Source organism: Megalopta genalis, chromosome 1 (assembly GCF_051020955.1).
Source record: "Megalopta genalis isolate 19385.01 chromosome 1, iyMegGena1_principal, whole genome shotgun sequence".
Taxonomy (NCBI): domain Eukaryota; kingdom Metazoa; phylum Arthropoda; class Insecta; order Hymenoptera; family Halictidae; genus Megalopta; species Megalopta genalis.
This window is the reverse complement of record NC_135013.1, coordinates 3,321,492-3,337,807: the sequence shown is the minus strand read 5'-3', so window position 1 is coordinate 3,337,807 and position 16,316 is coordinate 3,321,492. Positions and strand designations below refer to the sequence as shown.

At 36.0% G+C, this 16,316-nt stretch overlaps 1 protein-coding gene across 3 annotated transcripts in view; it reads right to left on the bottom strand.

Annotated features, from left to right (window-relative positions):
• LOC117223634 (uncharacterized) overlaps window positions 1–7,817 on the bottom strand; it is a 280,088-nt gene extending 272,271 nt beyond the window's left edge. Inside the window, exons 1-2 of one of the 3 annotated variants that reach the window (XM_076519029.1) lie at window positions 7,396–7,817; window positions 456–661 (exon numbers count right to left, since the gene is read on the bottom strand). The gene's annotated coding sequence lies outside the window, so the exon portion shown is untranslated. Of the gene's footprint in view, window positions 1–455; window positions 662–7,200; window positions 7,359–7,395 lie in introns of those variants that run through there. The other 2 variants (XM_033476011.2, XM_076519032.1) reach the window with 2 other exon arrangements.
• Between the last annotated feature and the right edge of the window lie 8,499 nt (window positions 7,818–16,316).

Here is a 16,316-nt window from a genome sequence, read left to right as displayed (position 1 = left end):
TTAATCAGCGATTCAAATTTTAATTAAATATTAATCAGTGATTCAAATATTGATTAAATATTAATCAATGATTCAAATATCGATTAAATATTAATCAATGATTCAAATATCTATTAAATAATAATCAATGATTCAAATATTGATTAAATATGAATCAATGATTCAAATATTGATTAAATATTAATCAGTGATTCACACACAAATATTGATAAATATTAATCAATGAATTAAATATTAATTAATATTAATATTAATTTTTTAATTTCCGTTTTTGAGTAACGAACAAAATTTGTTTCGTTGAAAAGATAATCGGATTGCAAAATCCGTACACAAATCACAGTAAAAATTTGTACTATTTCAGCCGTCGCTAAGGGAACCGTAAACAACAACCACCCGTCATCTGTCGAAAAGTTTCGCTCGGCCCGAATTCACCGTTAAAGTTGACGATTACTCACCGTTTCTTCGAGAGCCGCTCCAGCCAATCCTTCGGTTCTTCGTTCCTGGTTCAGACGGTCCGGAAACGCGGGTTGTCACGCATCAGATTGTTTCGCACAAGCCGCGACACTGGGCGAACGTCACTTAAAATTCCACGACGACGTGCTCCACGTGGCTGGGACACACGTTCGCGCGTACCACGACGACAACGACGACGACGACAACACTGAAACGGAACAATCTGTCGGCGATTCGAACGGGCGACACGAAAATCGAGAACCGAACACGTGTTCGCGCGCGCGAGCAAAGCGAACGAGCGAATTCCAATGTACGAAATATTTCGCGCGGAAACGGAATACGGATTGTTTCACCTAATTGTTGATCACCTAATCTGCTGATTCTCTGTCTGTATTAATATTATTTGTCTTCGGGTGCTTTAACTAAATTAAATTAAAGTTAATGTGAATAGAATTAATTGAAATTAACGTAAGTTGAATTGAATTGGACTGAACTGGATTGAATAGAACTGAATTGAACTGAATTGACTTGCTTTGAGCTGAACTGAATTTAACTAAATTGAACTGAATTGTACTGAATTCGAATTAATTGAATTGGATTAAATTGAACTGGATTGAACTTGAATTGAACTTAATTGAATTGAACTGAATTCAAAGGAATTGAATGGGCTGATTGAATTGGACTGAATTGACCTTGGATTGAATTGAACTGAATTGAACTTAATTGAATTGAATTGAGCTGGATTGAATTGATCTGAATTGAACCGAATTGAACTGAATTGAACTGAACTGAATTGAATTAAACTGAACTGAATTGAACTGAATTGTATTGAATTGAACTAAATTGAACTGAACAAAACTAAATTGAACTAAATTGAGTTGAATTGAATTGATCTGTATTGTACTGGATTGAATTGATCTGAATTGAACCGAATTGAACTGAACTGAATTGAATTAAACTGAACTGAATTGAACTGAATTGTATTGAATTGAACTAAATTGAACTGAACTGAATTGAACTGAATTGAACTGAATTGAAATGAATTGTGCAGAACTGAATTGAACCAAATTGAACCGAATCGCATCGATTTAAATTGAATCGAATTATATTGTATCAAATTCCAAAACAAAAAATTGAGAACTCGAGAACTATCTCTGAAGTACGAGTAAATAATTCAAGAAGCTCGTATTGAACTTGAGTGCGCCGGTTTCGCGCAGATACAGATCGATCGGCTCGAGCAACCTTCTCGTTTTCGACGCCGCGAACCGGCAGAACCGGAAATCTCCGAGCCGGCACCAGTTTTAAACGATGTGTCGGGACGAGCCGTATCGGGTGGACGAAATATGTATCGAAGATATCGAGAGCGAGAGGAACTTTTTGTCGATCGAGAAAGGCTCTCCTCAAAGGAGGCCGCGACACGCGAGACTTCGAGAACGCGTGGCAACTCGCGGCCGTTTTCGGATCGGAGCCAGAGACCGACGATTGTCACCCGGTTTTTGTCGACTGCCACCTTAAAGGCGACTGACTACGTTGTCGGCCCTGGCGGCGCAAACTGAAAACGCGAACCGAACGCGGTTCAAACAGGAGGCGCTAAGGTCGTTGCGCAACCTTCGCCAACTTATTCGACGGAAAACCAGCGGTCGATGGTATTATGAATGCGGCCGGAATAGTTTATCATTGATATTATTAGTGCGGAAAAATTTATTATATTATTTCCAATTTTATTTATAAATTTTATTGGTATAGATACTATAAATTTATTAATTTTTCTATGTACTTATTTTTATCGTGTACATATTATATATTTATATTATATGTATTTACTTCGAACGTCGCGTTCGCACTTTAAAACACTGTAACCCGATAGAAAAATAATACAGTGAACAACAAATATTTCGAAAGCAACAAACATTGGTTGACTTGAGATGGATTTGATTGACTGACTTGAACTGAATTGAATTGTCTTTAACTGAAATGAACTGAATTGAACTGAATTGAATTGACTTGACTTGAATTGAATTCAATTGACTTTGCTTGACTTGAAGTGAATTAAATTGACTTGAACTGAATTTAACCGAACTGAATTGACTTGAACTGAATTGAATTGGATTGACTTGAACTGAATTGACTTGAATTGACTTGAAACGAATTGAATTGGACTGAATTGACATAACCTTGAACAACAAATATTTCGTAAGCAACAAACATTGATTGAATTGAATTGGATTTGATGAGCTGAATTGACTTGAACTGAATTGAATCGACTTCAACTGAAATGAATTGACTTGAACTGAATTGAATCGACTTCAACTGAAATGAACTGAATTCAACTGAATTGAATTGACTTGATTTGAACTGAATTGGATTGGCTTGAAGTGAATTGACTTGAGTTGGCTTGAACCGAATTGAATTAAACTGAATTGGCATAACCTTGAACAACAAATATTTCGAAAGCAACAAACATTGACTGAATTGAATTGGATTTGATGAATTGACTTGAACTGAAATGAACTGAATTGGATTGGATTGAATTGACTTGAACTGAATTCAATTAAATTGAACTGAATTTGATTGCATTGAATTGACTTAAACGGAATTGACTTGAATTGCATTGGCTTGAATTGACTTGACTTGAATAGAACTGAATTGACTTAAACTGAATTGACTTGAATTGAATTGCATTGACTTGAATTGACTTGAGCTGAATTGAACCGAATTGAACTGACGGTTCGTGTTTAGGTCACCTACAACGCCGCAGAGTCAAAAATACCCAGCACTATTAAAAAGAACTCAATGTTTCCCGATCTTTTCATCAAATTTTTCGAAATTTTTATAATCGATCCTCGTTCTTCGCAAAGTGCTCGTCAATATTTATCCCAAACACTTTTCCGTCAGAATAACGCGAATGCCCAAAAAATCGGCGCAACCGCTGTGACAAGCAGCTTGCATAAAATTCGCGGCAGCCACTTCCGTCGGCGATTAAAGGGAACCACGGTCGATTGGCCGGCAACGAAACCAAGTGGCAACGGGTCCTAATTCCTCCGCGGAGCCTGCACACCGATTGATCATCTCCAGCCAATCAGATCGGCCGTAACCGGCACTTGACCAAACAAATGATTTCCCAGCGATTAGAGTGACCCCGGTTCCGGGCGGCATCATCGCGGCAGGCTCGGCGAATCGCTGCCCGATGATTAACTCGCACGCGAGCCCCCGGACACCGCAACCCGGGCTTTTCGGCCACGCCGTTCTGAACAATATCCTCCGCGGCCTGATGTAATGTCATCAAACGTTCCGCGGTGCAGAGCTACGCCTCGTTTAACACAGAACCGACCGGCCAGCTATTAGCTACACATGGGAACAGTTGTCACCGCTTGTTGCCAGCCGCTGTTGTTGTTTCGAGGATCGACAAGGCTACGCGAAACGCGTAGCGTTGAACGCGTTGCTTTGGACCCTTTGCCAGGTGTTCACGGAGGCGAGCAGGATTTTTCGAGGAACCGTAGAGACAACAATTTTATCCGGCAGCTTGCTTTTGCGACGTCCAGAGAACAAGACCTTCTATTCAAATGAATTGAATTGACTTGAACTGAACTGAATTGAACTGAATTGAATCGACTTGAACTGGATTGAATTGAATTGATTTGAACTGAATATAACTGAACTGAATTGACTTGAACTCAATTGAACTGAACTGAATTGAATCGACTTGAACTCAATTGAATTGAACGTACTTGAATTGAATTTGATTGAATTGAATTGACTTGAAATGAATTGAACTGACTTGAATTGGATTGGATTGAATTGAACTGAATTGAATTGAATCGACTTGAACTGAATTGAACTGACTTGAATTGGATCGGATTGAATTGAACTGAATTGACTTGAACTGAATTGAATTGAATTTGATTGAATTGAATTGGCTTGAACTGAATTTAACTGAACTGAATTGACTTGAATTCAATTGAACCGAACTGAATTGAACTGAATTGAATTGAACTGACTTGAATTGAATTGGCTTGGATTGAATTGAACTGAATTGACTTGAACTTAAATTGAATTTGATTGAATTTAATTGACTTGAATTGAACTGAACTGAACTGAACTGACTTGAACTGAATTGACTTGAATTGACTTAAATCGACGATTTCGTTTCGACACTTAAAACTTTTAATTCAATAAGCGATTTCACACACACACACATTTCGACATTTAAGACGTTTTATTTAATTGACGATCTCATTTCGACATTTAAGACATTTTCTTTAATCGACGATCTCATTTCAACGGTTAAAACATTTATATTAAATTGACGATTTCATTTTTTGACACTTGAAACGTTTAATTAAAATCGATGATTTCATGTCGATATTTAAAACGTTTCATTCGATTGACGATTTTATTTCAACAAATTAAATTGACGATGTTGTTTCAACAGTTATAACGTTTAATTAAATTGACGATTTCATTTCGACATTTATGACATTTTATTTAATTGACGATTTCACTTCAGCAGTTAAAATGTTTAATTAAATTGACGATTTCATTTCAACAAATTAAATTGACGATTTCATTTCAACACTAAAAAAAAACATTTCATTAAACTGATGATTTCATTTCAACAAATTGAATCGGGGAGTACATTTCAACACGTAAAACATTTAATTAAATCGACGATTCCGTTTCAACAAATTAAATTGAGGATTTCATTTCCACGCTTAAAACATTCAATTAAATTAACAATTTAATCTGGACACTCGAGACGTATAATTTAATTAACAATTTCATTTTAACAGTTGAAACGTTTAATTAAATTTGCGATTTAAATTCTACGCTTAAAACATTTGAATTTAATTAACAATTTCATTCAAGTTCTCTTTTAGATGATAATCTATCTAAGTAAATAAAATAAATTGTTGCAAAAGTACTTTCGATATTCCAAATAAATAGTTTGCAAAAAAACCGAAATTATTTTGCGATTTTCAGATAATAGAACGTTTGGATATCATTTTATAAATATATTATAAATATAATATTATAAATATATATAAATATAATTTATATAATATTATAAATATAACTGTTATAATAATAACTAAATTAATAAAAATTAATAACTAATATTTATATAATATTATAAATATAACTGTTCGGTTAAAAGAGTCTGTACCGTGCCAAGAATATTTTCCACATAGAACCGGATCATGTATCGAAGGCTTGAACAATGGAAGAAACGAACAATGTGTCCTGATCTTCTAGTTTCGAATTTCAACATTTATCTACCGGCGCGGCGATTTTTTAACGCTTCTTCTGAAATCGAAAACCAACAATTACGAAGTTCTTAAAAAGTTGTTCGAGAACTACAACGATCGCATCCACGACCTATCAAACTATTTATTTATTATTTATTAATTTATTAATTTAACCTTTACACTCGACAAAATTAGTTTTTTAATTTATTTGAAAAATCAATCATTAGACGAATCCGAATTATATAAAGTTTCTTTAATTGTTTAACAATCGTGTCACAATCTAAGTTAAGTTACAATTTAAGTTACAATTTAGAAAGTTAACAATTAAGTTAACAATTAAAGAGACTTTATAACGCTAGGAAATCGCCGCGAAATTATCTGCAAATTCGCCGAACGATTAATTTTCCGAATAAATTTTAAAGCAATTTTGCAAAGCATAAAGAATAAAAACAATAAATTAATAATTAACTCTTGTTAACAATTTTAGCTCTCGTTAAAATCTGATCTAATCTGTTTCGCCTCTAATAGCAGCACGCGCGTTCGCTTGCGATCCAAGAACACCGTCCGAGCATTCTGCTGATGATAATCGCCAAGCAAATCGCGCGCATAGTCGCGCTAATGACGCGAACGGGTTAACAGCGTATGTACATCTTTTCCGCTAATCACCGTGAAAAGAATTGTCAGGCATGTTCCGACCAGACGTTACAAAACTGATGTCGTTCCTTGTTCTACTTTCTACGTTTATTGCTTGCAAAACGTGTGTTGCAACCTGTTTTGTTCCCGTGTTTCCCGTTCGTCGAAACGTTAGATTGTCGATCGATAACATTTTTTAAGCGAATTATAAAAACCGATTCGGCCTAATATGTGCATCGATATTTTGCGAAATTGTTTTAGAAATGCTTTATAGACTTCACAAACTTTATAGACTTCACAGACTTTATATAGACTGATAATATGAGCGTCAATAAATGTGTACAATCGAGATGCGTTTTATGGGGGTTTTTATTTTGTGGCGAAAATTAGTGGTTCGAATATGAAATTGTATAAACGTAAGATAAATTGTTATCTGTTCTAAATAATATTGTTACGGCATTCCCAGCTCGTTAGTTCAAAATAATAAATATGTAGAAGATAATAAATTAGTGAAAACAATAAGTAAAAAATAATAAATCAATGAAGAATAATAAATAAGTAAGAAATAATAAATCAGTGAAAATAATAAGTAAGAAATAATAAATCAGTGAAAATAATAAGTAAGAAATAATAAATCAGTGAAAATAATAAATAAGAAATAAGAAATCAGTGAAAATAATGGATAATAAATAATAAATCAGTGAAAATAATGGATAATAAATAATAAATCAGTGAAAATAATGGATAATAAATAATAAATTAGTGAAAATAATAAATAAGTAAAAGAATAATAAACCAGTGAATATAACAAGTAAAAAAGATTATTAAATTATTAAATTATAATATTAAAAAATTATTTTAGATTTACAATTAAAGTGTCTTCGAGTGCAAACGGTTAATCCTCGTTCCGTTCCGTTCCGCTCCGTTCGACCTTTCCCTCCAGAATTTCACTGTCACACGAAAGGAACGAGGCAGCTGTTTGCCACGTTTGGCAGCGACGTATTATAATACGCGATAATAATTATCACTAATAATTATTATCGACAAATAATATAATTATTACCGATTAATAATAATTATTATTCCCCGCGACACTCTTTTACGCACGATTGCCGGCGGAACGCGTCGAAATCGGAGCAATAAAATCACGAGGAGACGAATCGAGTCGAAGCGAAGCAAAGCAAAGCAAAGCGCGAAGACGCGGTCAAATGGGAGCGGAAACGCGGGCGATCCGGTTGCCGGAAGAATCGGCCGGAATTCTTGACGATCGGCGCGCGCGCGCGGTTCCTCTACCTTTTGGCTCCTCCGTTGTGTGATCGACGGCACCGGGATTTCGCGGCGCGAACCGTCAGCATGATCTACCGGGACGATCGAGAGCGCACGTGACACTGCGGGCGGCACGCGATCGAGCCGGCGCGGCGATCGTTTCCTGAAGAGTTGCTAGGCTCCAGATCGAGGCCTACCGAGACACTGACGACCGCTCTCGCTACGAGGACATTCCCCGATTCTCAGGTGAACCGGCGAAGAGAGAGAGACAGGGCGACCGTGTCGGAGACGGAGCGAGAGACGTGAGAGAGAGAGAGAGACGAGTTCCAGAGAAAGAGGGAGAGAAAGAGAGAGGAAGAGACGAGTTCCAGAGAGGGAGAGAGCGAGAGAGAGTCGAGAGAGAGAGAGAAAGAGAGAGCGACGACTTCCAGAAAGAGAGCGCGAGAGAGAGAGAGAGAGCGACGACTTCCAGAAAGAGAGCGCGAGAGAGAGCGAGAGAGAGCGAGTGTAACGACTTCCAGAGAGAGAGAGAGAGAGAGAGAGAGGGAGAGAGAGAGTTAGACAGAGTCGAGTTCCAGAGAGAGAAAGAGAGAGAGAGAAAGTCGAGTTCCAGAGAGAGGGACAGAGAGAGAAAGAGAGAGAGAGTGAGAGAGAGTCGAGTTCCAGAGAGAGAGAGAGAGAGAATCGAGTTCCAGAGAGAGAGAGAGAGAGAGAGAATCGAGTTCCAGAGAGAGAGAGAGAGAATCGAGTTCCAGAGAGAGAGAGAGAGAGAGAGAGAGAATCGAGTTCCAGAGAGAGAGAGAGAGAATCGAGTTCCAGAGAGAGAGAGAGAGAGAGAGAGAGAGAGTGACAGAGATAGAAAGAGAGAGAGTCGAGTTCCAGAGAGAGAGAGAGAGAGAGAGAGAGAGAGAGTGAGAGAGACGAGTTCCAGAGAGAGAGAGAGAGAGAGAGAGAGAGAGAGAGGGAGAGCGACGACTTCCAGAGAGAGAGAGAGAGAGAGAATCGAGTTCCAGAGAGAGAGAGAGAGAGAGAGAGAATCGAGTTCCAGAGAGAGAGAGAGAGAGAGTGACAGAGATAGAAAGAGAGAGAGTCGAGTTCCAGAGAGAGAGAGAGAGAGAGAGAGAGAGAGAGAGTGAGTGAGAGAGACGAGTTCCAGAGAGAGAGAGAGAGAGAGAGAGAGGGAGAGCGACGACTTCCAGAGAGAGAGAGAGAGAGAGCGACGACTTCCAGAGAGAGAAAGAGAGAGATAAAGAGAGAGCGACGACTTCCAGAAAGAGAGAGAGACTGAGAGAGAGAGTAGAGTTCCAGAGAGAGAGAGAGAAAGAGAGAGCGACGACTTCCAGAAAGAGAGAGAGAGCGAGAGAGAGAGAGAGAGAGAGCGACGACTTCCAGAAAGAGAGAGAGCGTGCAGAGAAAGAAAGGATCGGCCGTTCCCGATCTCTGCCTTCTCGCCACTCTCTTAGTCGCGGCCTCTCTTTCTATCTCGCCGATCGGTCCTCGACTTTTCACGATTTTCTCCTTTCTCCCAATGACCGCCACGGCGACACATGGGAGGGGGAGGGGAGTGAGAGGAGCGGTGGACTACCGTGAGCCTCGGCGCTCCACTTTGCTACGCGCTGCTTTATCTCGCCTTCATTGGGTGCTTTTTTTAATCTTTCAAGAGTTATATTTTCAAGTTTAATATCGAGGTTTATTGATGTTTCTTGGATACCTGTTTCTGGGTACACCCGGTAAATTGATCGGGAAACGTGTGTTTCATTTGAGAGAGAAATGAGTGATTCAGAGTTTGAAGTTTGGTTTGGTTGTAGAATACGAAGTGGTTCGGATAGTCGAGGTTACACTGTATTGGGAAATAATGCGAGCTGTACGTGTGTATAGGTTGATATATGTGTGATATATAATATAGGTTAACATATAATATAGTTGTATTAATATAATTATACTAATAATTATAGTTAATAATATAAGTTAATATTGGATAATATATAATATAGATTAATGTAAGTTAATATGGTTTAACATATAATATAGTTATATTGATATAATAATAGTAATAATTATAGTTAATATTTATATAGATTAATAAATACTTATATTTATAATTTAGGATAATATATAAAATATAGTTATATTAATATAATTATAGTAATAATTATAGTAGATATTAATATAGGTTAATATATAATATAATCATATACATCATCATATGATTATATATATCATATATAATATAGGTTGACATGGCTTAATATGGGTTAACATATAATATAGTTATATTAATATAGCTATAATAATAATTATAGTTAATATTAATATAGGTTAATATAGGATGATATATAATATAAATTAATATTGTTCAATATATAATATAAGTTAATATAGGATAATATATAATATAGGTTAATATAGGTTTATATATAATATCGGTTAATATGGGTTAATATATAATATGAATTAATATGGGTTAATATATAATATAGTTATAATATATAGATTAATAAATAATGCAGTTATATATTAATATATAATATAGAAACGTGTAGAAAAGTAGTAATAAAATGTTATTCGGAATTTGTACTTCGAACGGATATTTGCCAAGCAAGTATATTTGTAAACATTGGACGCGACGCCTAATCTCTTCGACTCAATCATAAAAGTAAGACGTTTCATGACGCAACTATCGAATCGAGAATTATTTAAAGGAAATCTGTCTTTATTATACCAGCCATCGATTCGCATGGTGGTACGTACCATCATCAATTTCAATCATCTGTGCAATCTGCATAGAACATTGCGGTTAGAAAATGCATATTCATACCATTCAGCGAAAGTTCTGATGATGCAGTGCAACGCGATCGATTACACGAACTAGTCAAGCAACATTGTGATCGGGAAATCGGAGGCCAATGTTTTGATGCATGCATAACGTAACAACAGTACTATAACATACCACAAACCCAGTGTTTCTGTTAGGAAAGTTTAGAGAGCTATTGCGATCCGGCCGCGTAATACGGCTTCCTGGATTCTCAATAATATTTGCCGTGTGTAAAAGAGAAATCGTGTTTAAATTGTATTTAAACAGAAGTTGAACGAACGTTTGCGAAGCAAGCATTTTTTGAATATTTAAATATCGAAGATATTAATTAATGTTCGTAGAAAAGGATCACGGATGTGAAATAACATTTGAAAATAAAACAGGTTCACAACGACGAAAATATTTGCTTCGTAACTTTTATCGATTTTTAAATTCGTGCACGACACCCCACGAAATATTCAAATTTTTCTGACGTTCGTGCGATAATCATATTAATAAGAATTTCATTTATATATAATAAGCGTTCATACGAATTTAATTTAATGATCGTGTAATAGAAATTTATCTGAAGCGCCATGTAATACTGATTTAATTTTATAACCATGTATATAATATAAATTTAATTTAATAATCATTTAATAGAAATTTAATTTTATAACTATATAATACAGATTTAATTTTATGACCATGTAATACAAATTTAATTTCATAACCATATAATAGAAATTTATTTTAATAATCTTGGAATACAAACTGATTTTAATAACCATATAATACAAATTTAAGTTTATAACTATACAATACAAATTTAATTTTGTAACCATATAATACAAATTTAATTTAATAACCATGTAATACAAATTTAGTTTTGTAACCATGTAATACAAACTTATTTTAATAACCATATAATACAAATTTATTTTAATAATCTTGTAATACAAACTTATTTTAGTAACCATATAATACAAATTTAATTTCATAAGCATTCAATACAAATTTAATTTTATAACCATACAGTAGAAATTTAATTTTGTAACCATGTAATACAAATCTAATTTAATAACCATATAATACAAACTTATTTTAATAACCATATAATACAAATTTAATTTTATAACTATACAGTACAAATTTCATTTTATAACCATATAATACAAATTTAATTTTACGACCATGTAACACAAATTTATTTTAATAACCACATAATACTTGATTACTATTAAGTTAATTTAATAAAAATTACTAACTATACTCCTTGCACACTTCTGCGATCATTATTGCAAAACAACCTCTCCACAGAGCTCCGACTGCTGAAATAAAAAGGAACAATTACTTAAACAATGATCTGCTTCGCTAAACGAATCCAACAAGAAACAACAGAAACGTTACGCAAAACACGCTATTGCGTCAGAAAAATTAAACGAACCTATCATTACATCGGCCACGGTGTATCTATTATCCTAGCGCTCACGTGTAGGAACACTCGAAACGTAGCAAAAAAAAAAAATAAAAAATCGATCGCGTTCGAATATTTCAGTGTCTCTGTCTCCGGGTGTGTGCACGTGTTGGCTATCGATCGACCGCATTGTTTCGTGTGAAAATATTAGTTTTGGTTTTACCGGAGCGGTGAGGCTGGGGGATGCGGGGCGAAGAGACGGACACCGAGAGGTGACTCGGTCGAACGATAAATCGAGACCCGGAGAGTAACTGCGTGGGCCTTGTTAATTGATTGCGCAACCAATTTCTCGATGGAATTAGACTTGGAGATTGCGAAAAAAGTCTGCGGCGACAGTCCGCGCGTTTGTCAGCCGGCGGCCGCGGCGCGGAAGATTTCGACAGATGAAATTATTGCGGCCCGCGTCGCGGCGTATGCGATTCCCGTCGATTGTCGGCCTGTCGATAGATTTCTGGCGTATCCGGCACGGAATGCGGAACAACGGATTCCGATGGCCAGCCCCGGTGTCGCAATATTGTTTATAATTAATGGCCGCGGTAGACGGCGACCTTTACCACTGGCCACGCTTGCGCCACCGATTTCCCGACCTTTTTCGGATCACGGGCGCCTCTTCTTCGAACACTTTCCCAGCCGGCGAACCCATCGGGGCCTGGCTACGTCCGATTGCGAACGTTCGCGAGCGTAACTGTAATTGCTGAGATTGCGAATCGTTCGCGCGGAATACAAATGATCGCGATCGATTGCTACAAGCGCGAGTCGAATGGGATTTTCTTTTCTTTCAGAGTTGTGTTCGACGAGTATACTCGTCGTGGGGAAGTGGTAGTATTTGGGGTTGTGACGATTATACTCGTCGTGGGGAAGTGACAGTGTTTCGTGTGACGAGTATACTCGTCGTAGGGAAGTGACAGTGTTTTGGGCCACGACGAGTATACTCGTCATGGAGAAGTGGCAAGTATTTTATATCACGACGAGTATATTCGTTAGGGAGAATTGACAGTATTTTGGGCCACGACGAGTATACTCGTTATGGAGAATTGATAGTATTTTGTGTCATGACGAGTATACTCGTCGTGGAGAAGTAGCAAGTATTTTATGTCACGACGAATATACTCGTCATGGAGAAGTGACAGAATTTTGTGTCGTGACGAGTATATTCGTCACAACTCAAAATTTTATCATTTCTCTGTGACGAGTATACTCGTCATGAGGAAGTGGCAGAATTTTGTGTCACGACGAGTATACTCGTCACGGAGAAATGACAGAATTTTGTGTCATGACGAGTATACTCGTCGTGGAGAAGTAGCAAATATTTTATGTCACGACGAGTATACTCGTCATGGAAAAGTGGCAGAATTATACAAGTATTATACGAATAATTATATGAGAATTATACGAGAGAGAGAGTATGACGAGTATACTCATCACGAAGAAATAACAGAATTTTTTGTCATGATGAGTATATCCATCACGGTGAAATGACAGAAATTTGTGTCGTGACGAGTATACTCGTCACGGAGAAATGACAGAATTTTGTGTCGCGACGAGTATACTCGTCATGGAGAAGTGACAGAATTTTGTGTCGTGACGAGTATATTCGTCACAACTCAAAATTTTATCATTTCTCTGTGACGAGTATACTCGTCATGAGGAAGTGGCAGAATTTTGTGTCACGACGAGTATACTCGTCACGGAGAAATGACAGAATTTTGTGTCATGACGAGTATACTCGTCGTGGAGAAGTAGCAAATATTTTATGTCACGACGAGTATACTCGTCATGGAAAAGTGGCAGAATTATACAAGTATTATACGAATAATTATATGAGAATTATACGAGAGAGAGTATGACGAGTATACTCGTCACGAAGAAATAACAGAATTTTTTGTCATGACGAGTATATCCATCACGGTGAAATGACAGAAATTTGTGTCGTGACGAGTATACTCGTCACGGAGAAATGACAGAATTTTGTGTCGCGACGAGTATACTCGTCATGGAGAAGTGGCAAGTATTTTGTGTCACGACGAATATACTCGTCACAGAAAAGTGACTACAGAATAGTGTCATTTTCCTGTGACACTATTTCATGTCACGACGAGTATACTCGTCGCGCAGAAAAAATAGTACCCATTGGCTATTTAAATTGTAATTTTATTGAAACCAAAAACGTATTCTCAAATATCAAGATGTTTAGAATACTTTGAGTCCAACCCTACACATTAATATTAAGTATAAATAAGTAAATATTAGTATTACGATAAAATCGTTAATTTCGTAAAATAAAACCGTCTTTTTGATCCAATATATATGAACAGCGCCATAGCAAACTGATTAAATAATTTCGATGTTTCGATGTCCCAATTTCCGTGCCTTTAAGCCAATGTTTGCTTCGGCGTCATTAAATACTCGAACCTTAATATTACAAATATATTTATAAATATATAAAAATATATTTCGATTTTGCAGACTTTTCCCCTCTTTAGAAATAATTTTTGCGCGACAGAAATTATATAGTAATTCGATGATGTTTTTAATAAAATAAGAAAAGGCGTTTCTGACACAAATTCTGCGTCCTTTCATTAATTTGCATACAGAACTTTTCTTCTCATGCATACGCTTTTTAATGCGGCGGCACGGAAATTGGGACATCCACTCTGAATGTTTATAAATTCTTTTAATATCTTCGTTCCATTAATTTTCACCTAAATATACTTATTATAAACGCAAAAGTTCCGCAAAAGCCAATAAAATTACAGTTTCGAAAATCTTCGATACGCCAATCCACAAAATCGAAGGGGTCACTTCGAAAACCGATAACTTCGCGCAACAAAATTTTACAACGTTCTACCTGTGCTCGTTTTAAAGGTCAAAGTCTCCACTTTCACGCTATCTGACTCCAATTTTCCGAAGAACCCTTTTCCGTCGCGGAATAAAGCGGCAAACCGAAGTTGCCCTTTCTCTTCCAAAATGTTACGAATTTAAACGTTTTCTACGTCGTTACAAAATTTCTGTCCTCCGCATGTCCGATGTTATCTTCGAAATATAAGTCTCCCCTTTCGAACGACCTTTCAAAAGTTGATCAGCGATTTTTCCTCGCGGTTTTATCGCGCTTTAAATGGAAACCGTGCCACCTTGGTTTCGCGCGCGCCGAATCAATGACGGCCCGTCATTTCGTTTTGCAAAAAAAACGATGACTGGGGAACAAATTCGGTTCGCAAGATCGCGACAGCGGAGACTTCGCTCTTCAAAATGATAGCAAATGGAACGTTTTTTCTTGTCGCGTTGCAAAGTTACGGAAGATCGAAGAGGCTGACTGACAATTTCTGGGCGCGAGTTCGCGGATCGGCGCGCGGTTAAGTCGACGATAAAAAAAAAGAACGAGACGCTGGATGTACTCGTGTTTTAACACCCACGCCTAGGAGAGCGCGTGATTTATGGGATTCCGGGCTGGCAAGTCTTTTACAAGATGATTAGATCCTTACCGCGAGATGACCTGGAATCCCATCCATTCACTGGAATCTAACTCCCGTGGCATTACGAGGCGCGGCCAGAGCCGTAATGGAATGCTCGTCGACGACTCTGTATAAACATAGCTCAACAATCTAACGTTCATTCGAGAGAATATGAAATCTCGCATGAGCGCGAACACGTGCAGATTGCTTTGCATAATGGCCATTGATCTTTCGGTCTAATCCAAAGTCACGGAACGCACAAACGCTTGTTCCGAATTTATGATTTATCCTCGTAACGGTCGACGTTCTCCTTTTTTAGTAATGGTGATTTGGCAGAATTTACCGTATTTACATAGCGATTAGCGACAACAGTATCGACGAATAAATATTAATCGTTTTTAGAATATTTGTGTGCAACGTGCTAGCTTTGCGTAACAATAATATTTAAGTAATAATAAATTTATGTAGATTCGTCATTATATATTTTATTATAATGTTTATTTTATATTATTACTATATTATAATATTTATTTTATATTATTATTGTATTATAATATTTATTTTATATTATTACTATATTATAATATTTATTTTATGTTATTATTACATTATAATATTTATTTTATATTATTATTATATTATAATATTTATTTTATATTATTACTATATTATAATATTTACTTTATGTTACTATTATATTATATTTATTTTATATTATTATTATATTATAATATTTATTTTAAATTATTTCTATATTACAATATTTATTTTATATTATTACTATATTAAAATATTTATTTTATATTACTATTATAATATAATTTATTATTATTTGTAAATTATTATTTATATCATGTTATTTTATATTTATTATATATACTATATTTTATTATACAGTTATTATAACATTTATGTAAATAAATTCGAACAAATCAAATTTAAATTTAACAACTACGCCGAAAATAACACGATAAACAATTTTTCACGGTCGCGAC